This window comes from Varroa destructor, unplaced genomic scaffold (assembly GCF_002443255.2).
Source record: "Varroa destructor unplaced genomic scaffold, Vdes_3.0 BEIS01000004.1, whole genome shotgun sequence".
In the NCBI taxonomy this organism is placed as follows: Eukaryota; Metazoa; Arthropoda; class Arachnida; order Mesostigmata; family Varroidae; genus Varroa; species Varroa destructor.
The window spans coordinates 19711551-19735241 of NW_019211457.1; the positions used below are offsets into that span (position 1 = coordinate 19711551).

The 23691-nt window shown below is 37.2% G+C and overlaps 1 long non-coding RNA gene across 1 annotated transcript; it reads left to right on the plus strand.

Moving 5' to 3' along the window:
- The first annotated feature begins 22001 nt into the window (after positions 1-22001).
- LOC147755939 (uncharacterized) lies at positions 22002-23691 on the plus strand. Its single transcript, XR_015326583.1, has 2 exons — positions 22002-22323; positions 23275-23691. It is a non-coding gene; the product is annotated as an uncharacterized LOC147755939 (long non-coding RNA).

Below are 23691 nucleotides of genomic sequence, written 5' to 3' on the forward strand. Positions count from 1 at the left end.
TTTAAATATTCTGTTATGAATTTATCTCCCTTGTGTTATATTCATACTTCAAATTAAAGCGGAGTTAAACGGAGTTTGCCTAAGTAGTAAGAACAATAAGAAACAGACTCGAAGAGGATTAGAAAAAAAAAACATATGAAAACGTGTATGTGTGTATGCGCAATCTACGAACGTTCCTCTATCATACTTTTATGATAAATTCTGCAAGATAAGATGAATCAATCTGCTACTAAAAAAAAATTGTTCACAAAAACTTCACGATCAGCTTCGATAGTTGCGTAACCATTTTTACGAGTAAGCGTAAACAGGCCAGTTGATGCGGCTAACAGAGAAGTAAGTTGCTTTCGGAGTTTACTAAAAAAAACACTGATCTGTTTCCTCCAGGAAGGAAATTCACAGTTCTGTTAGTTAATTTCACATTACGATAACATTATATATGCAACCCCTATGGCAAAGCAATAGGAAAGCCATTTAAATATCTGTAATTAGAATCTAAGCAGTAATTATGTGGATCTTTTAGTGGGAATTTTGGATGTTGATGATTGTGATACTATGCTTTAGTTTTCCTATCGCACCGAAAATTATGCCTGGTTCGTTCAACGGTCGTCACGATGATGATGCATTGTCTAATCGACGAGGCAAGCGCATGCGACTGGCAATTGAAAGGTATCAACATGTAAACCCTCCTCAGGTTTCTTTTTGCGCACACCGAGATCGCTGTTTTATGTCTATGTGATCACACGCAGCGCTGGAACTTCTGCTCGACACAAACGAAGTAGGTACTATTCTATCGAATTGGTAGAGTCCTAGTTCACTCGAGAACAGCATCAGAAAAGATGATCTTGAAATATTTGCTGTTTGCCATTGGCTAGGACGATGCAAACATTTGGTCTGCCTATTTATTCAAGGCTAGAGAATTTTTCCGTCCACATTCGTTCGTCCACAGTATATTTAGATATAAAACACCAAACTCCCAAAATCAGTGAAATGAATAAGTTTGTTTTGAAAAAATACTTACGTGCAAGCTTCGATTGAATGGGGTCCCCACGTTAACAATAACTTTCCAAGCACCGCGTGTGTTTTTTTCTCTCATTGGTTGTACCGTTTGAACCTAAGCGGGGCAAAGAAACAGTGCCGTTAACTAAACATGGCTGAGTCACGGGATCATTGAACGTAGAGCCGGGAAAACGCGCGCTATCACAGGTTTGATGCACTATTGTCTAACTGTGTCGTACATGCATGATCTTTAGCGTATATATTGATGACACCTATGTGCAAACAGCTGGAAAACCACAAAAGTCGATACTGCAAGCAGAAGTTTCATTATATGCGTGTAAAAAATTGTGAATATTAGAAAAAGGAATCAACTAATAATAATGGTAACTTGACTAAGCACAGGACATTTGAGGAGGATCTGAAAGCACAGGACATTGCATGCTTCGCTATCATGCTCCTCTTTGTAAATTCTATTGCGATCTATTCGAAAGAAGTCGCATTGAAGAAGAAGAAGAAAGATGATGCATAAAAATAGTGTCAATCTTATTCGATTCTGCAAAAGCTGTTTCCGCCTCAATGTCAACCGAGGGCATTAGCCTCCGCGCGGTCAGTGGGTCGAAAAAGGCACTGCAAAGTACTACAACAGCAAAAATCAAATTTGATATCGAACGGATCGAAACAATTTTTATAACTCTAAGAGAAATAAAAAAAAAAATAGGGTTTCATTTTCCAGTGCTTTTGCAGCCACAGCTGCTACCAACATTTGTTTTATGCACACAACGTATTTCTAGACAAATATTTATATTGCTAGCTTACTGAGGATAACTTTCCGCGGTAGTACAATACGTCGTCATGTGGCCTTGACCAGATTTGGTGCACGGTGGAATCTCAAAGGAAACATATTTAGACACAGACGTATTATTTACTGGACTCCACGAAAATCAGCACCACTTCGTGGAACCATGATGCGGATGATGATGGCGGCAATCAGTGGCCGACACGTTATCTTCATGCACCTATGCGTACTATTCATATCTTGAGCTACATCTGTTTTTCATAAAAGCATGTCTGTGGACCTTTTACTTGATGCAATCGAAGCGCGAAGTGAAGATCTTATCCGGACAGTTTTGCATCTTCCACATGAAAATTTCCCTCGGAAATAATATGGTACGGGCGACTACTTTTTGAGGTCACTGAAGTAAGTACACGACCAGGGGCTAATGCGATGCGTGCGGTAGAAGGAGAACCAGCTAGAACCGACTAAAAGGGCAAATCGCTGACAGAAAAGGGGAAGCAAGTATTGGGCGACGTCGTGCTGACTTGCGACGAACAAGAAAATCACTGATAACCCTATCTCTGCGCACACCTTTCCATAGGTGTAACTCTTTTTCTCCTGAATTTCCAGTGCGGAGTTATGATCCATTGTTTGGGGGTGTTAGCGAGCACATTATCTTAGCATAAAAAGATAATAAATAGTAGCACAATAAATAGACATAAAACTTTTCGCTAAACGCATTATGTCATATTAGGCAATTCAAAACCCTCGTGTAGATTAACGTGAAAAGCAATGCACTATGGTGCCAGTCCAGCCCCGAAACTGCAACAAATCTTAACTGACAAAGCAGTATTTAAATGTGAGTAAGAATATCGCTGGATAAACAACTGGTTGAAATGGCGGAGAAACCTGTGGATGAAAGAGGTGAAGCCCTGAAGCGTTCGTGAGCACATAAAAGCGAACTAAAATACTACAAGTCCACCATAAGCGCTTCCTATGAAATGAGTTACAAAATAAAACAAACCAAACCAATGTAGCTGATATATATATATAATACGCCTATATCAAAGAAGTGGTTTATCTATATAGACATCGTTCATTAGAAAAGCAACAGGTACTCTAATGTTTGCATCGAAGAACTAGGTAGAAACGGTAGAGCACTTACTAAGACGTATATATGAAAACCTGATATGTGAAAGACATAAAATAATAATAATAGGCTTTTAGATACCACGTATTGTTGAAATTACCGTATCTGGTTCTTCAGTCAGTGAAAAGCGGTGCGGCTGAATGTACCATTTACCTCTAATATATTTAACTCAAATCAAAAGCTTCCCAAGTTTTCCACTCTGGTTTCTTAGAATAGTTGGGTTTGGAGATCTGAGCATACCCATTGCGTTTTGGCGATAACATTAATGAAACGGTCAGTACAGAAGTGGTAAAAGAACGATCTCCTCGACTCCTTAAGTAATCGTATTTGATCTTGTCTCACACATGATCCTCTCAGCTTGAAATTAATTTAGGTAAATGTCGTTGGATAACCGATATAAGAGCCGCCCTATGTTACTGAACGACTGGATTTAGTTTGGGTCATGAAATATAGTGTCTCGAAAAGTTGGTTTACGATGCTACTCCACAAATTACCGTCAAGCAATCAAGGAAACGAAGAAGCATCCTAGATCGTTTAATCGAAAACATTACACAACGCGACAGTGTGGTGATTTTGGTAATTTAAAAATAGATTCAATCTACTGTATAATAATAAGTCGTTTGGTAATGATCTAGCAAAAAAAAAATAGTCTAATTATATTATAAGAATAAAACATAGTAGCTAAACTGTACATCTGAATCAATTGTACAGCTTTCCAAATCCGCCAATTATATATTTTAACAATTCCCACCTAGACAATTAACAAATTAAAAAAAAAGCTCATTATGAAGGTATTTAACCACAAAAATATAATAACTCATCTATAAAAAGGAACTGAGAATCTTTTACAAAAGGGAATGGATAGACAAAAAATTTGGCTCGAACTTCAGGTGCCCAAAGAGTGTAACATAGAGTTTCATTTTGCTCTACTTGTGGCGCAGCTGGGTTGCTTGGCAAGAACGGGCGCCTCATATTAAGCCCACGCGTATAATTTAAGCAGCATTATGAGGAGATCTAATTTTCTTATTACAAAAGGGTAATATCGTATTCTGGCTGAAACAGGTTTTTGCTCATCTGCGTATTAGTCAACTATAACACTAATGCTAATTGCCTAGAAGCGCACATCCTCTGAGATAGTGGTGAGAAATATTAGCGGGTATTAATGCAGTGTATTGTTCTTAGTTAGAGGAAACTACGAAAAGAGTTAACCGTCGTCATTGTTTCGAATACCATGAAGAATCATTTCTTATGTACCGAACCTTTTCTGCCCTTGGAGCTAAAGTGTCAAAGGCGATCTTCTTAGCCATTTCTAAATTATTCTAAAAGCAGCAGCAGCAGCAGTAATACACCAGCGCCACTCAGCCGCAATTCCAAGTGGTAATTTCGACCGTCGATAAATTCTTTGTATTTGTATAATCTTAGTATATTACTTACTTATTTGTTTTCGTTATATTGCTATACCACTCGGAAAAAAAAAAAAAAAGGAAAAATAGATGGCTTTTCATTTTTGTTAGTTACAGGTTCAGGCTGTGTTTTTAAGCTATCTGTCCGTTTGCTAGATAGCGTTTGTAATCCGACAATTTTCCTGTGTCTTTCTGAATCTTGTTTTGCGAAAGGCCGTCTCTAGCTAGAGAGGATTCGCTTTTCCTCCTTTATCTCACTAAACAAACTCAACACTAAATAAGAACTATTTTGAGCTTTATTTTAGTTTTGCAGTTGACTCTAGCAATGTCATATAAGCAAGTTAAATATGAACAACACTACTCAGGAAAATTTAAAAGGAATACTAACAAGCCATCAATTATATGCGATCTGGAGAAATATATATATATATATATATATATATATATATATATATATATATATATATATAGATAAACTTTTTGTTGGCACCATCACTTATGTAGTACGTGTCGTTGATGAGACTTAAAACTGCGATCCTTCTTCTAACATCCCTTAGCTATGGCGTAATCGTTCAAGTCACCTTATCGATGGCTATCGCAATATAAGTATATATAAGCGTTATGTAAATATAAAGTTGTTGCATGAATAATTTTCGTTTAAAAGTGTTCCTATGTATTAAAAAAGTGTACCCAGCTTATAATGTGCCTTGCTTAGTCTTAGTCGTTAGCGTTTGTGTAACGAACTAAAAAATGCTGCTGAAATCGCAAAGGAACCACGAAGACTAGGACAAGTGTAGTTGTACTACAGAAACCGTAATTTACCCTAACAGTAGAATCAGTCGTAATAGAAATGTAAAAACGTGTATTAAGTTGTGCCATAGAAACTGAATCAGTTGTGTAAAGACAAGTATCGTATTAATATTATGAGTCCAGCCATTACTCTGGATCCTTATTGTTTTATCTCATATATCGGGGCTCAATTATAGCAGCATACTGTGTATTAAATTAAGTACGATTTGCTTTGATATTCAGGGCAACGGCAACGGCAGGGGCAAACAAGACACCTATAAGAAGAACATGGATGACCCGTGAAATCCGTTGGCAGCTTCCGTTGGGGTTGAAAGCCTCGTACGGGAATTTCCTGATTGAAGCTGATACCCGCACCATGATTAAGCAACTGAGAGCAAGATTCACCACAGTAAGATATGCATTTCCAACCAGACTGTCAAAGTCGATATATTCTCAAATGCAAATTATTATTATAAAATTATCTTTTGTTATTACTTTGCTTTGTTTATGGAGAATAATAAAAAATTGCTTTAAAAAGGATGGAGTCGTATTTTTTAAATTCGATTGCTAATGTTTAGATTATCATGTTACACAGTCAGTGGTTGCCTTTTTTTTTTTCGAGTATTCAAAAATTAGCCGGGTTAGGTCGCGTCATTACGGACCTTATGCTAGAAATTAAGTAATATTGCAACCTATTAAATACTGTGATAAATCTAATGTGGTTCGATAAGATGAAATTGCACGAAATAGTAAAGTTCACATACCAAATATATTCTGTATCTGACACTACAGACTTAAGGTGTTTTTTTATAGCGTCAATGACACTCTGATCACTTGTTCACACCGTTACTAATTTATAGGGACTTCACGAAAAATAGGCTTCTTAGAAAAAAAATCCCCTATCACCTGATCCTGTGCCGTAACCGCCACATAACACAGCGTTTTTAATCGTTATTGTTATCAGCCTTCCCTTGAAATACGTATGCATGAGACTACAGAATACTCTTCATTTCTTTATTGTAGGAACTGTACATAACCGCCTTAAAATGACCTATAGATGAAAGTTTGGATGGGCGTTAGCATTGCATCGGTTCATAAAATAATACAAATTATTTTAGCCTTAATATTGTTCAATCTAAAAACTTCGACAAAGTTCGTATCCTGTACGATACCATTGTAGGTTATTGTAATATATTGTAATAAAACATGGAAAAAGGAATTAAGCCGATCTCGTGCTTTAATCGCCTAGATTAGACTAAAATAGTAAAGTAAATAGTTCATCGAAGCTTCCATTGAAGTTTTGCCCAGGAATGCCAACATTTCGACAACAAAGAACGATCGAGGGACCCATTGGATATCGAGGCTGGCTTGGGCAGGGAAATTAAGCGCTCTGCAGATATCTCCAATATGTAGAGTGATTGTTAAAGGTGTAATGTGATTGCTACTCTCCTTAACACGGATTAGTCCACCAAAAGAGTTACATGGCTTATATATTAAGCCCATATACCTGGTGAGTCTCGAAACCAGTGTGGCAACCAGGCCCACTCTAATTAAAAGCCAAAGCGATGAGGTTCAATCATATATCTATACCAACGTAATTAGGTTTACCGCCGAAACAAACGCAAATATCCAGCCTGGCAAGCCATTATGGGATGGTCATTCTTTTAAGTCCTTTTTTAGAGTAGAGGCGTACCTAATCAACAACTATCACAGCCCTAAAACAACATTTGAAGTTAACAAAACTAGAAGGCAGAGTGTTTATGATCTGCTTAGCCCATTATGAGAAACATAAATAAGCCAATAGTTAAAATACGCGCTTACAACGTCTCTGTCTCGGTACACGTTTTGGAACGTTGTTTTTATTTCGATATATTGGAAAGCAAACTTATAACATAAACAAAGAACACGCTTAACCAACGCTTGACGTTGAACCGATTATCGTTGAAATTTCATTCACCACCAAAGCCTCCATTGAAGGCAGGCGGCATAAATCCGAAGTGTGGTGCAAGCGACTCAAAAAAGAAAAGAAGGCTCTTGGCTGAGGTCTGAGAGTGTAAAAGACCTAAAAGTAAACAAATTATCTAAAAAACTATTTTGCTTGTGTGGCAATCGGACGATTTGCCACAAATTGAATTAAAAATATAATGATTCACTCGAAGCACTGGCAATTTGACCAAAAGACCCATTTGAATGTATTACGAGTCGAACATGTCATACAGCTAACTTACTTAGGAAGTATTTTGTGGGAAGCGCTATGATCATTTGCTATTAAAAACCCGAAAGAATTTTCCGACTAATTCAGCTGAAATAAGGAAAGTTGGTAAGTCAAGCCAGTTCGGAGTTGAGTTACCCAAGATTGTTACTTTTAAATTGTCCTACGCGTCTAGTCGCCGACTAAAACTGAACCGGCTTGAAGCCACCCTGAGTTAGACCAGCCCCAGGTAACATAATCGATGGTCTAACAAAAATAAATTTATCGTTTTATAGACTTCGCTTTTTTGATGATCTTTAGTGGATGCGAGCAGTGCTTGCGTCAATTCTCTTTTATAGCCTTAGAAATGTGTCGCCATTGTATAACGACCATTTAATGAGAAAACTAAATAATCTAACTACTAAAACTAAATAATAAGTAATCTTGGTGTATACATTGTGTTTCAGTGTTTTTTTTCAAAAAAATGACGGTTATTGTTGTATAAGGCATGAACAAGCTTCGTCTTAATTTGAGAAATGATAGTAGAATCGATAATTTAACTGCAGCACAAACAAATGACAATCTGTGTTATAACAAAACTGTTTGAGCTAATGTATGCTCGATTAATACGGTACTTTTTTCAGCGCTTAGTAAACAGCGCTGCATGCTACAATGGTAGTCTTAATTAAAATGTTAGAGAGAAAAAAATATGTTACTTATATGTTAGTTTGTTCGCATTATATGTTGTACTATGCAAGTATATGCCTAGGAAACAAAAAGTAAATTAATCTCTTTGTCAACACTGTGAAGCTACCCGCAGAGTTCCGGTTGTTTACATTAGTAAACGGTAAGCTCTTTGTTCCTATAAGATTCGTAATGATTATCGTCGTGACCTTATCTAGATTTTATTGGTTCAGCTATATTTCATAATTGATTCAAAACTTTGAAAGTAGATGTTTATACAAACCTAATAAGGGTCCTCGTGGAAAAATAAGATTCCATCTTACAGTTGGATTTCCCGATTTCGGGTCCAAGAGGCCGTTTGATCCCGGTGAACCTATCGGTCCAGCTGGAGACTGACCAATGGGCTGAATAGTAGCTGGAGGCTGATGTGGGCTATGCGCGCGGGTAAGAAGCTGAGGATGAGTCTACGTCTTTGAATGGGGTAATTCGTGTACCAAATAACGGCGGCAGGGAAGGAGTCGAGTGAGGCTGGGGACCAGCGCTATGCTTATCGCTTTGATCGACTCTCGTTTTTTTGGGATCTGGGTTCCGTCAATGTTTCTAAAGGACGCCCCTCTAAGCCTTCTTTTTGCGCCCCAGCCTAAATACCTCGGATTTCCGAAGCACGGGAACTTGAACTTGCTTGGTAATTAAAATCAAGTCAGCAATTTTTTGGTCTGAGTTTTCTCACTTTGTTTTTTTCGCCCGAGGATAATGATGGAAACATCACACTTGAATTTTCGGACCCAAACTCAAGTTACGTGTGGTTCAGTTCATGCAACTTCGAGAATACGCTGACTGTTTCGAATAGGGCCGAGGTGTCATTGTTTTTTGCCTTCCTTAGAAGATCCTTCAAAACTCATAACGAACCGGTTCATCTAAAATGCCTCGTGGCCCGTACTTCAACTCGGATAGAGACTTAGATCGAACTTGATTAGATTCGACTGCTTCTGTAATAAGACGCAAAAGTTCGTTAGAAATATACCTCGGCCATGCGCTTCTGTATTAAAACTACACCAGGAGAAGCTATATTACGCCAAATATTGCAGGCGTATGTGATACACACGTGTAACGTCTATGAAGTCCTTTTATAGGGTGAACTTATTTTGATTTCCCTATGATATTTTTATTACAGCTTTAATTAACTAAAGGCCAAGCGTTTAAATACGGACTTCAGGTGGAAAGTCACTGAAGGAATGTAAAACAGAAATCTAAACAGCGCAAAATATATTAGTATTAGCGCAGAACGAAAGTACTTTAAAAGTATTCCTAGAGGCTTGTGAATGCTCAATAAGTTCAGAACCTCTGGATCGAAACTTAAGAATAAAGGATAGGGATCATGCTTTTAGATCATCAATTGCACAATCATAAATTATAATAATGGCTTTATAATATCATTGCTTTTATTTAAATGTTTTAGTTTTATAAGTACTTTCTCAGTACTTAAACCTATTTCTACACCCTAGAACGAATAAAGAACAGAAGCGAAAGTAACCCAATGAATGGGTAAGTTTAAAAATTAGGTTTCTATAATATCAAAAAAAAAACAATAACTTTACAATTGAGTCAGACGTTTTTTCAGCATACTGTTTCGGCTAAAAACCAGTTTTGACTACAAAGGTTTTTTCTCAATTTGATTGACCTGCTTTTGGCTTTTCCTATCGTTTGTATGTATGTACGGGTTGGCCTAACGATCCCTACGACGGCCTGTTGGTAGGCCTAACACCGCAAGAAAACTCTGCATTATGCAAATAACAAACTGTGGTAAAAATTAGGCTAGAGCGGCGTATACCTTAAACAGGATAAATTTAGCTAATTCGTGCTAAAATCAGTTAACGATTCACGTGAGTCATTGTAACCGCTATTCTTTCTAGTGTCCAAATCTTTAGCCTTGGAATCTAAGCGGGCGGTACTTGATGACGGCGTTGAATGTTGTGAGATTGCTGATGCCATCTGAAGCTTCAAACGGGTTATGTTTGCCTTGCGGCGGTCATTCTTGTAAACTTCTTTCGAAGCTATTTCTTTCGAAGTTTATAAATCGTCGTACCCTGCTTTACCATCGCGTCGTTTCCTGCTATGTAAACTGATTGCTGGTAACACACATATTATTTCGATTATCCTTTATTAATTTATGACATTTTTTATCACTATCATGTACTAAGTTGCCGGCTTTCTCGTACCAAATAAAACCAAAAGGTGAACAAAAATTCACGTAACTTTATAGACGAGGTGCGTAGAAGTTAATACAACATAATAGCATTTGGAATGAATCCTTAGAAGAGAACAGAGGCTATAATCTAGGCTACATTCTTTATTTAGGCATCGTTGCACATGATGCTGTGATACTCCTTTTTTTTTTATTATAGGATTACGCAGTTATTTGAATATCTTCCACATGCGTTTAAAGTTATAATAATAATCGTAATGTTATTAAGTTCACTCCAAAACTTTCACAACCGAGCTTGTGTAGTTATCTTTACAGAACCCCTACCTACAGAATCTATAGAGATGGTACCTTTGCGCATCCATTTTAATATCTTCGTGGTGGCCGACAGAATTGCCTTATATTGTCGTATAGGTGATGTGTTGATAATATTGCTCGTACTAAACTCTTCCCGCTGTTGTATACATATAGCCGGCTGGTGATAAATGATGGATGAGGATCGTACCTCAAAGGGTACAATCCACACTCGCGCGGGCTTCCATCAGAGCCATCAGCACACAAGCAATCGTGGCTAGTTCTGTATTGTGGAAACTCGAGATGAACGAATAATATATTGCATAACGAAATTCTAAGGACGATGTTCAGGAGGCATCTCTTTGACAGGCCGGATGGAACATTTGTTAGAGGGGCTCTGTTAGCGCCCTCCACCATTAGCATTCCATGCTAATGGTGGAGGGAAATTCGTAAAGATCTTACAGAGTCCATCACCGTATATTTAGATTTTCAGAGAAAAGCCCTATCAAACATGTGAGAGTGCATTCCGAATCGGGCTCCAAGAAGAATACTTTGAAAATTCTGGCGAAATGCCACATCCGGTCACAGTAAAAAAGGAACCAGTAGGTAAAAGGGGCAACAGATCGACAGCCATCTAGATTTTTGCCCGCGACATGCGTAAAAATTAAATGAAAGAAAAACTGCAAGGAACCTTAGCAAGAGAATCATGTTAAGTAAACCCACAGGTCCGTGCCGATTTTGATCGAAAAATTGAATAATCGATAATAATAACAGATTTTCTTGATAATTGAATTTTCCTATTGATATTTGCGGACACTGATTTAATTCCTAAATGTTTTTTAATTGACTCTTCTTCTTATGAATTCATCAATATATTGCCGACTGGCTAATGTCCGGATGTTCGTTCTGCGATGAGACGATTTAAAAATTTGAACGACGAAAAAAGAGAGACTTCTCTTAGAATGTACAAGCAGGATCTTTTCAATACAAATATAAATAGATATATACCGCTTAAGATAGGTCTACTTTCGGACTTCTCCAACTTGTTCTCTATAGTATATATTTCTGTATTATAATGAACGTGAGATATAACAAATTATATAAAAATCACGCTAATGGCTCTTCCATAATCCATACTATCATGTGTATATTTGTGGAATTACGCATTTATTGCTCCATTGCATTTCTCCTTTCCAGGTAACTTGCTAATAAAATTTATCTACAAAAACAACGCTGCAGATATATATCGACAGGTTAAAATAGATAATTTTATCATACTACTTTACAGCACAATTGAGTCGAAGGATATCAAATCATTTAGTAGAACTGTCGACTGATAGAAATTTATCGATCATTAAGTTCGAGCTCAAGTTGCTTCTAGTGACTTCTAGTGATGTCTAGTGACTTGGCTGAAGTTCCATGCACCGCATGCGTTCTCTCATAACTTAGTCGCAAACATATCGTAGTAAACAGGTAAATTTGATCGCATTATCAAATTTTTAGTCTTCCGTCATCCCGGCAGTTTATTTGACTTCTATAACTGAATTTTTGGACGACTAACTACAGCTAAAAAATTGTTATATGCATTCCTGCAACATGTCCGTTGTAATAATTGCAAGTCCTAAAATATAGTATACCTCTATTACTAGATGGCAATGAGGTGACATTTCAAGCTATAAAAATTACTTGTAATGAAAATAGATATTAGTTTCTATTTTCCTAAATTTTCGCTCAAATGAATATTTCTCAAAAATATAAGAGCCGGCTGTGCGTTTTGTTTTTCTCCTACGCTGTGTCCTAACAAAGGCATAACATCAACAGGCCAGCGTATGTGCCATGTGCAATTTACTTTTTTTTTGTTGGCTTGCTGTCTGTATCCGCTTATCCTTTTGGTACTAATTTTAGGGATACATTGGGCCTAAGGAACGATGTACTTTACAATCCTGTTCTTATGATTGATTACCCTGGTCATTCAACGACTAAATGGATGAATCGACATCGGCCCTGGTCAATATCGATCATCAGCGCCAGAGCAACTCATTGTGATAAGCGTTAGCCTATCGTTTGCTAAACGTTAGCTATTAGCAATGAAGGTATCCATTAATGTCCTACGAGCCAAGAGTCGGACTATTTTGAGGACGGTTCTTGTTGGTATAACAGAATGTCAATTCAACGCCCGTTAAAGGAAAAGTTCACATTCTATATTTTTACCTTGCAAGAAGCAGATTTTAAGCAATCAGTTAAGAAGATATATCCAGAACGAAAGGAATATCAACCAAACCCCTCCTGCACAGTCAGAACGTATTATGAACGCTGAGACAGAATCTCTTGGAAAATAACGGTTTTCAAATAATTACCGACAACGACCATCTTCCTTTGCTTTCCTGTTATTGTTTGACCTGGGCTCTGGGATCATTCAAGTTACGAAATAGTCCGTGTCCACGGTCCGCCATCGGACCAGAATTTGTCCTTTGTCACGGAGGCGTGCGCACGGAAGATGGACTAGAATTGCTTGTAGATCCTACAACTGCACTGCTACAATGCATGTGGATCTAACGGGATGAAGCTCTAGTTCAAATTTAGTGAAAGGGTAGATTTTTTTTATTAGTAAACTTTTAATATATAAAATAGCACTCCTCATATTCGCTTAATCGCAAAACGACCGAATGTGTGTCTTAATTTGGAAGGAGATGACTCCTTCACGTTTTGGTCATTGAAATGGACGTAGCTTTACAATACAAACTATGGGCCGGGCTTATAATCACTTGGCGGATTCCAGGTCTCTTTCTTCTGTGCATCGCAGTGTTTAACTAAGGAAAAGGGGCCTGTCCTTGTCAAAAAAAGTTTTTCAAGCTTCGTATGTGAGAAAACACTCTGAGCGCTATCACATATTGTAGCAATGCATTTGAAACGCCAATTAGGATATAAATACTAGTAGTTGTATTTTACCAATGAAGGTTTTACTTTGTAAATCGGAGCAGAAGTCATGAAATGACGCTAAAATACTCAGATTCGTATGACACATAAGTGATATGAAAGCACAACAACAAGCTTCGATTGAATGAAACATCATCTGAAGTCTAGCTGTCCACCACAAGAAATATTTAATCCGAAAATGTCAAACTAAACTTTCTGCTGAGAATAAAAGTAATGTTAAGTAATAGGCACCAAATTAGAGAGCGGGTTTAGCGGTATGTAGTAATGAGTATTTCATAACGATGCCACTGGCTGAAATGAAGTCGAACGAAGATTATCTCATCATTTGTGTTATTTAACGTTTGCTAAATGGTACTCATGAACATGACTAGTAATAGCCAGATTATGCGTATCGCCCCCTACTTACAACGAATTAAGAGCAAATGTTAATTTTGTTTGTTGAGAATTGGCTAACGCTGTCATTTCTTTACGCAATACGTATCGCCTGTGCAATACAGAGGGCCTTTTTTCGTTCGCGCAGAAACCGTTCATGCTATTAGTTGTTCACTACTATAGTGCCCGAATACGTACGTAGGAAAAAATTCCTAGTTTTTTTGTTGCATCTGATATTTGGAATGGCTTAATTTTGCAAAAACTTCGGTCAGTTGCTGTCTCTCTACTCTTAGTACAAAAGTGGAGAATAGGGCTTTAGGGTAAAAGGAAAAGGTCTCTGCAAGGTCCTGTAAGTAGTCAACTAAAATGAATCGAAGGGCCGAACATAAATAACAAAGTCTGTTGTAAATGTTCCTACCTAATTTACATGTGTGTTTTGAAAGCACGAGCTCTATTACGCCTGACTAAGCTCATGCGGTAGAGACTCCAGCGCGTCGCCGGCGACAAAACTACACAATTCGGGCAAATGGAAAAACTTTTCATTCTTTCTTCTTTCGTTCGGCAATCCGTCGTAGTAGTGGCGCTTCTAAGGCACAACATACCAATTATCCAATCAATAATAATTAAGGCATAATCGAATCTTTAACGATGTTTAGAGTAAGAGTACTCTCGTTTGGTAAGTTTTCAGTTGAGAATTGCACTCCGCGACGAGGGTATGAGCTTGGCGACAGCAACTTTTTTACAACTCGTTTAATAAGTACTTTTTATTGAGACATTAAGATAAAAGGAGTTTTTTTTTTTTCTCACTTGTCTCAGATGCGTAATATTGTGCTAAAGAATATTATTTACTACTACTGCAACAGCACAGTTACAACCTGTTGCAAGTTTTCTCTTGCTATACACTACCGATACAACTATGGGAAGCTTCATGCAAGGATTATTCGTTGACTATCCGTCCAACAGGTCACTTTTGCACGTTTTTCCACAGTTGGCTTGTCGCCCCAGGGTTATACTTATCAAAAGCTTCAGGCATAGTGGCTTGCACAAGTAAAAAAAAATTCTCGTGGTAGCTACATAAGTTACTTGCTTTTGGTACGTTTATTGCTGTTAGGATTGTAACGGCCATATTAATTTCCAGCCTTCCTAGACTGTCTTTCGGGCTTTTGAAGCGTAGGGGACCATTCGCGAACCCTTCCTTCCCATTTATGCCCAGTGGTCGTACGAACGGCATACGATATGTTCAAAAGTTGATTCGTTCTGTGAAATATTCGACTAGTTCTATAGATATGCATTTTAAAGTTTAAAGTTGAGTAACCTTAAATAAGATACGTGATTGTAACTAACCTCGAAGGAGTATACGGAATACTACCTCTATCGCAGAATTTTTGCGTGAAGTGTTGTGCCGACAACGTTGTGCGATGTTGAAACCCTATTCTTGTACAAAATTAAGACTAGTAACGACAATGATGACTGCCGGGTAGTCAGACTGGACAGTAAATTCAGATTAAAGTATCGTCGTGATTAAGGTTGCGATTTCTTTCTTTCTTTCTACGAGTCTGAGGTAAGGTTTCTCTTGGATCCTTAGGTGTGCGTTACATATATATAGAGGGGACTAATGGCTGTATCCTATCAACGAAATCGAGACTGGTACCTATTTTGTGTATTCGTACACCAGTCCACTGCAAGCGTTGGCCACAATATACTAACATGTCACATGCAATTGTGAGCTTCGACCCATATCACCGCTCTTTGGGATTGAAAATCGTCACGCTCAGAAACGGTAGTATTGATTTAGCTAGCAGCCGCCGAATCAGCCAAATTTTCTGAGTATGGCTGACAGCTTGCTGGTTGGTTGTATTCGTCAGCCGCCCGAGGGAAATAAGCCTACAGCATAAACTTCCAAAAAACTGTCTGGCAGTGCCTGGATATCGATAGAATATAAAACTAATCTGACTGGCATGCTTATTAAATTTTCGGGACTTTACCAAGAGTGACGTTAAGTCTTAAAGCTATGTCGCATTAAAGAGGTCATTAAGTATAATTACTAAGTATCTGCTCAAATTGAAAAGTAACGTTGTTCTCGATACTTGCTTAAAGGCAAGACGCAGTCCGAAGCCGACGAAATTGACGAAAGAAAGTAGGTATGAAAACTTGCATAGCTCATCTGGTATCTGTCGACAATGTTCTTGCTTTTTTTGACGAGAAAACTATTGATTTTATATTTGTAACGTAAAGCAGCTTTGGTATATAAATGTTAGCTTGTCTGTTCTTTGGACAGACGATGGTAGAAATGGATGACCTCAGTTCGATGTTTCCGGTGTTTCCTCAGACGGATACTTTCTTGCAATAGATATAATGAAGAGATCCTTATATCGTTGCAGTTGTTGTATTGCTCTATGCCCTACACTCACCACTTCGTTGCAGTTATCCTTTTTGCCCCGTTACAGTTTTTTTTCATTGAAATTTGTTCACCACCCTACTTTAGTAAACCAACTGTGTTGCGCGAATCACTTTATTACTTTGCTGCATTATATAATGACCTCTTTTTTTTTTCATTCATCTTGTAAGTTCTATTTTAATAAATTGGTTACCTTACTTCGATTATTGAGTAACATCGGTTCACATATTCCGCTATGGCGCCCTAATTGATCTAACGTAGCCGCTGTCCCTAACGCCTATGTCAACTATCCCGAACGCCTTTTGCTATCAAACCCTTATTATAGTACCATTGGACCGTTACCTCTTAATGTCAGATCGCTTGAGAAGCCAAAAAACTAAGCAATAACACTTTCGAACGATTGTCTTATGTTTTTTGGATAAGGCATCGTATTTGTCTCCTGCCAACTGCCTCGAACTTATAGCGGAAAAGGACAAAAAAAAGTAGTCGTAAGTGTCGTTTTTGTATTAATGTATGTGTTATGCCAAATGATTCTCTCTCAGAAGAGTTTGCCTATTATTTTCTATAGTAATTATTCATCTGTTTGATCAATGTCAGGTCAAATGTATTAGGAAAAATCTCTCGGCAAAGGCGTTTGCTTTATCAGCGTTGATGTCTATCAAGTTCCTTGGCAGGAAATATAATATCCGATAATATAGAATGTTTGAAATTCGTATTGAAAACAATTATTATTTTTTGCAGTTAATTTTGTCACTAAACAAAGTTTTGTTATTAAGAAAAACATAGTCAATCCGGTTCTATTATCGAGTCATATATGATCCTAGTAATTTGCAAAGAACATGATTATTATACGTGTAGTATTACATCGCAAAAATTGTACATAGGGCAGTAGACGCAAAAATTCATAGCTAGATATGGCGATAGGAACGTATGTATTTATGTTATTCTATAGTATCATAACCTAAGCAGAACGTACCAGATAAAGCAAAAAATTGTACGACTTCATGGCTCCCGAAGTTTATTGGACGAACGACTGTAGAAAGAAAAGGTTTCTCACAACAAAGACCTCAGTGCTTTTAAAAACTGTTGCACCACAACGCGTTTCTTAATCGCAGATCTGTTCGAACTTCCCATCTCACTTCAATGCGTAAAACGAACATAAAATAAGTGCCCATAATTTACTTCAGTTGAGCGATTACACTAAAGGGCTCAATACTATTTTACAGATCGAAGTAAAAAAAAAAAGCAAGGCCACAAACTGTATCTCAGTAAGCTAAATTCTGAGTGAAGTCGATGTTGATATACTGAAACAGAACAGACACCGCCTTTATTTTTACAAATTAAAAAATAAGTGGAGACAGCAACTGCGGGAGATGATTGGGAAAACCTGAAGTTCGTGGCCGCCCCTTCCACGTCTGTCAAAAACAAGTTCATCACGTCTTTTGCTACCGTTTGCTTGGGAAAAGAGGCTGTGACGCGAACCGTTACGCTCTATTGACATAATAGATATGTAGACAGTCTCGAATAGCCAGTAAACTACTCGAAATATACGAGTTGCAATAGGATATATGTGAGAAGTAGAAATTACCGTCATATTTACACTCCCCATGTACATTTACTCTACCATGCAAAATGTCAATAAATCCCAGAAAGTTGGATAAAATTTAAATAAACAGCGCTTATTATTGATGATACCTCCGAGAAGAAGCGCATTGAAGTCAAAGAGGATACAGATACACTCGGATATTCATTGTGAAGGTCGGTATTTACATCATCTAGTCACGAAAAATGCAAGAAGTCTTGTCACGCTTATAAGAATCACAAAAAAAATCAAATTACGTAAACAGTTTGATATTTCTTGGCGCACAATGCCGAGTTTAGTCAGGACACAAAGGAAGTCGGATGATCTACAGAACTTAAATAAATGTCCAACGAAGTTAATCAAAAAGCTAGTTTTTTTTTTTTACTTATTTTAAGCGCGATAGCCACCTTGCCCATTTTACACATGCTGTTTTTATTATTACACTAGAGTCTCAATCTTATATATATATAACAGTCACGAAAAATAAAGGTAGATTGTTCTCGGCCTACCCGAATAGATAGTCTCCTTAATTATAGCACACCGAGTATTCAAGTCTAATGGAGTAAGCAAACATTATATGCTAAACGATTTCGTTCGAGATCTTTGCCATACTCTCATTCCAGGTAGTATACGCTATGTGAATAGTCTGTACGGTCCGTCTTAATTCGGACTATTGTTGGCCTATTGGTTATCGCAGGCCTACGTTCAATCACATTTTTTGACCACTAAAAGGAAATCAATTTTTTTTCGCAAACTTGTCGTGTCGTGAGTTCGTCCTCGGCATGTAACAGTCATTGTTGCCTCCCTACGCGCTATAAGGCTGGAAGAGCTCAAGGATGCACCAAATTGTCACAACACTTTATTTCCGATGATTTTGGATTTTTAATAAAGAACCTATTGAGTGATGTAGAGAAGAGCGTGTTTATTACTAATTTGATCGTCCAGCTAAGCCAGCAGATTAGTCTTTCTTTGACTTTTCGGGTCCTTTTGCACCGTCTAGACTTTTGGCTATTTCAGACCCTTGCATTTTTGGGACTTCTCTCCTCCTGTCATCCCAAAATTTAGTTCCGCCGTGCGTTTCATTTTCAGTGCGCTTAGCGTTGACAAGACATGTGCTAACTAGGTAATAAATGCCTTTTTTGAACTGAAGCTGAAATCGAATAGGCGTAATCCTAGGACTAACATCAAAGATGACATGTCTCTAGTAGATAAAAAAGGAAGTCGTTGTAATGTCCATTTTGTTTCCGCTTCTTAACACAATCTGACTTCAGGATATAATCGAATGTTATTGTATATGTGGTGTTGCCACGAGTTTTTGTTGTAGTATTGCCTATTTTCTCAACGACGATTATAGATTTGTTCAATAGACTTTCGTAAGCTTTTTGAACACTGAATTCACCCTTCCATATTCATATATGTTTGGAGAAAGTACGACTGTTGACGATGACAAATTGATAAAAATCGCAATAAAATATCCGTATTGCAGGTCCATTTGACCACCATTAAAAATTGAACCAATTACTGTTTGTCTTGCGCTGTCTTAAACGTAACACACGTATTGCAATATTATTGGCAGCCTTTTGAATGTCTGAATGACTAAACTTTCGACTCTCGATGCCTCTACTACAACGACTTGGACTCGTTTGGGTACCTTTTAAGCGGCTTTTCACCATAATGGCTTTTAAATATATGTTTTTTTCTTGAAAAATATATTGAACGTTTAGACCGATTTTGATGTGAAGTTTAGCCTTCAATTGCTAATTTTCACTCTTTATTAAAATTCTTCACGAGTTCTCAATAATATATATATATATATATATAATAAAAGGCTACCTTTTCTATCTTATCACAAGGAAAAATCCACTTATTTCCTCTTATTTAGGTTAAGGTGGTATAAAACAGTACTTTACATACAACTGAAAAAATCCATGCTGAAAAGTCCTCTCTAAGCTAGACTTATTGACGGCTCTGAAAAGCGTTTTAGACCAAGTTCGCCGAATTTAGTCATTGCAATATCTGTGATAACACCGTCCATTAAATCAACCGTTGACTCTTTTGTAGAGAAAATGTGCATTTCGGAACTTTCGCTTAAAAATCCATTAATACTAAATTTACTTTTTGTTCCATGCATTCCACTAAGATAAATGATAGACTAAGCCTATAATTTCGTATTTTTCTATAACTAGCTTTATAACAATCATTTTTATGTCAATTGGTACATAGACTTACAAGTAGCGCATGCTCTTCCTATGGAAATCGCCCTATTGCGTAGGTTCTTCGCACAAAAAAATGTTCGGCTAATGACAGTATAAACTGAGTAAACGCTGTTTTGTGGATCGTGAAGGACGTGAAAGAGCCCCTGATAATAACGCACAGTCGGCAAAAATCATGGAAATCCATAGACTCAAAAAACATGTTAAGCTTTAAAAACACTTTCTAAAAACCCACAGCAAGGACGATATAAATAAAATATTGTATTGTACATTTATTGGACCTGAGATAACACGCGTATTAAATATCTCGCCAATAACAAATACACTGCAAATAAATAGATCATAACTTATATAGGTTCACGAAATAGCATTATTGAAAATTTTATTAAAAAAAAATATTATCAGTCGAAATAAGTTTAATATCTTAGTATAATTCAAACTGTTCAGTGCAGAGTAATTATGTTTCCCAAATTTAGAAGATTTGTACAGAGCGAAAGCCACGCCAGTAAACTGCCATTTTGAAGTGAAATTAGAGAACAGATGCAATAATTCCCAATAACCCCCTAACGTGTAATATTTTAAGCATTGCCTCAATTAAGCAAAGCTTCACAAAACAAGAACGAAGTGCTCAGTAGACTACTTTTGCGTTTCTTCGGTCAGCAGGCGGAAAGAAATCGTCTGTATCTATGATGATTCACACGATTTCAATCAGTCGTTTTCGTATTTGCCATCTGTTCTGCACGTTATATCCTCCCCATTCATCAAGTGACGGAAGAAATGTGAGACGTTATAACCGTCATAACAATACATTATAACGATAGCTACATCAATTTCGTAAAGGCAATCCCACAAAAAGGGGTAGCAAGAAGGCATAAGCCGCCTACGGCTCTGCCAGCCCACAATATATGATACAAACGTTAAGCCCTGAAACAATTACACTGTAACTATATTTTCGGACACTTTCGCATGATCAAACACTTTGATCGATTATATATATCACTGATTGACATGATTTCTTAAATTAGGCCTATTTTTATCATTCTAAAGAAGTGCTTGGGACTATAACATACATCTTTAGCACAAGTGTTTACTGTCATACACCTTCAAAGATGCTTACGGCACTAATCATTCAAATCAATGGGAACGGTAATGGATTATATATTCTGAACAAAACAAACGAATATGTCGTGACACTTGAAGTTTGTATATTGTCCACCGGAATACGCAGTATATCTTTAACGGAGCTATACTCGATCTACTAGATACTAACGAAATAACCCACACATGTAAATGCGCTCTCAAAGACTTAAATACGCAATACGCAAGGGTAAAATTTTCATAGCATTCCTATATTCCTCCTATCCTATGATCCTATATATATGTATATATAAATCCTATATATATATAATAAAAAGCTATAGTAAGTTTACTGAATTTCTTGTTTGTTCGTCAAAACATTATTTATGTAAGGAGTAAATTTCTGGAGCCAAGCAGTACAAGATTCATTATATTAGGATACACAGAATCAGAAAAATGTTATAAATCCCTTAGGAAATATTTTTGCCGTTTCCTTTTTTGCAAAGTAGGTAATTTTTCCTTATGTGCTTCCAGTATAGTTTAAGAGTAGCATATGCTAAAGTTATAGTTTTAGCTACTTATTAATGTAATGAAGTGTTGATAACAATCATTAATTTGTGTCTAGATTCATATATATATATGTCTAAATGGATATATAGATATGAACAAAACTTCCACCCTTGCAGGCAATAGCGGTTGGATGGACTTGTCATTGTTTGTGCAAAAAACTGGTTTACTGGAATATTTGAATTTATTCTGAAGAAATTAATTGTCTGCCATATCTGAAAAGACCTAAGTTGACCCCAGTGAAATTTTCAATGCGTCGGCGCTGTGATAAGCATAGTAGAAGTGACGATGACGACGACGATGTTTACGTTTTCTCGACGAAACTCTACGAGGAACATGTGCTACTTTTTTTTACCTCAATTTAATTTTAAACCGAGAAGAAAACAAAGTTATAGCCGATGATAAATTTTTTAAGCTATGACAGATAGCCTAAACGATAAGCGTGTCAATGTACTTGGGCTGAATAGAAAAGGAAATCCACAATTCGCCTGCAACAAAAAGGTAGATGATTGGTGACGTCTATCTCGATTTCACTGCCTCGACGTTCCCATATTCCGCTCGCTTTTCGGTCACCTCATCAGCTCGAAAGCGTGCAACAGCTGTTGGGTTTATAGCTTGAACATCACTTAACAGGTCGGCTTTTGCGCAAAGAAATCAAACCTCGATGATCTTTTAGGCGCATATTTATCAACGTACGTACAATATGACCTAATGAAAACTATATTTTTCAAGGTCTTATTTCGTTTTTAATTGTTAAATTACAAACAGAATGCACTACGTGAATATATTTCATTGATTAAGACCGATCAGTGGAAAATACAAAACATTTCGATCAGTTATGAGTGTAATAATCTCCAACTGTACTATTAGTTAGCGTGAGATTAAGCAATTGTTATACTGCGGTATACGAGATTCAATCAAGTTACGAGTTAGAAAAGGTAAGGTCACTAGTGGTAATAACTGAACGCCTGGTCCTAACTCACGCCGTGAACGCAATGCGGTGCTGATCACTATAAATGACCAGTTTACAGTAAATGTTATAAAGCGACGTTCGGGCCTTAGCGTAAATGCTGTCTGATTAAGGAAATCTAAATTAAGGAAATCGGCTAAAAGATTGAGTTTATCACCGTCTCTATCATTCATTGAATGCGCATGAATTACGGCATTTGAAGTCGATGGTTAAGTGCTGCATACGTAGACTACATGTACCGTACGATACGCTACGAGAACCAAAGCACTGGTCGAATTTACCGAGAAGTCTCGAAAATCAACTAATGTACTACACTAAGAACGGTTGCCATTTCTGTGAGACTTTTGTGGGAATCCTAGGCTTTGAGCGTGTAACATTCGCTTAAAATCCGGGGAGGACGCTGACGCCTAACAATCTCGCCGTTTATCGTCAACTATTTCCTCTAAAAATCACTAAAAAACATTATTAGCTTGAGTATTTCAAGGTTGGATTTGGCCTATTTGTGCGAATGAAGTAGTAGAAAGTTGCATCAAAGTCAAATCCTTGTTTTGTCATTATTTAACCTCTTCCGTCAGTTAAAGAATAATCTATACTACTTAAAATAGGCCGACCACGAAGTATACGGTTTGGTATACTACATCTATTACATATGTTATTTGCGGTTGACTGGCAGGCGTGTCCTCTTTACAAGCAATAAGAGTACAAACAAAAGATGGCGATCATTAGCTGAAAGACGCAAAAAGATCGACTACCACAGACTATTAAGGCTAAAACATTCATCTGCATATTTCGACTTCACAGCCTGGCAAGGTGAAGGACTGCCACATCGATGCCACTCAAACCCGTCCTATTACACTTTTGGCGTTTGTAATAAACTGGTCATTGAAGATAACTACTACTGTAGGAAAAGTGAAAAAATCTCCCATTTATTTACCCGTGAATTCAGTTTATGTTCTACTGAATAAAGCCTATTGAACAGCTGATTTACACAGACACTGGTGCAATATTGCAGATACTAGCCCAAATTACCATACTCGATATCTACCTAAGAAAAATGTTAATAAATGTGTCATATTATTATATTGCAGTG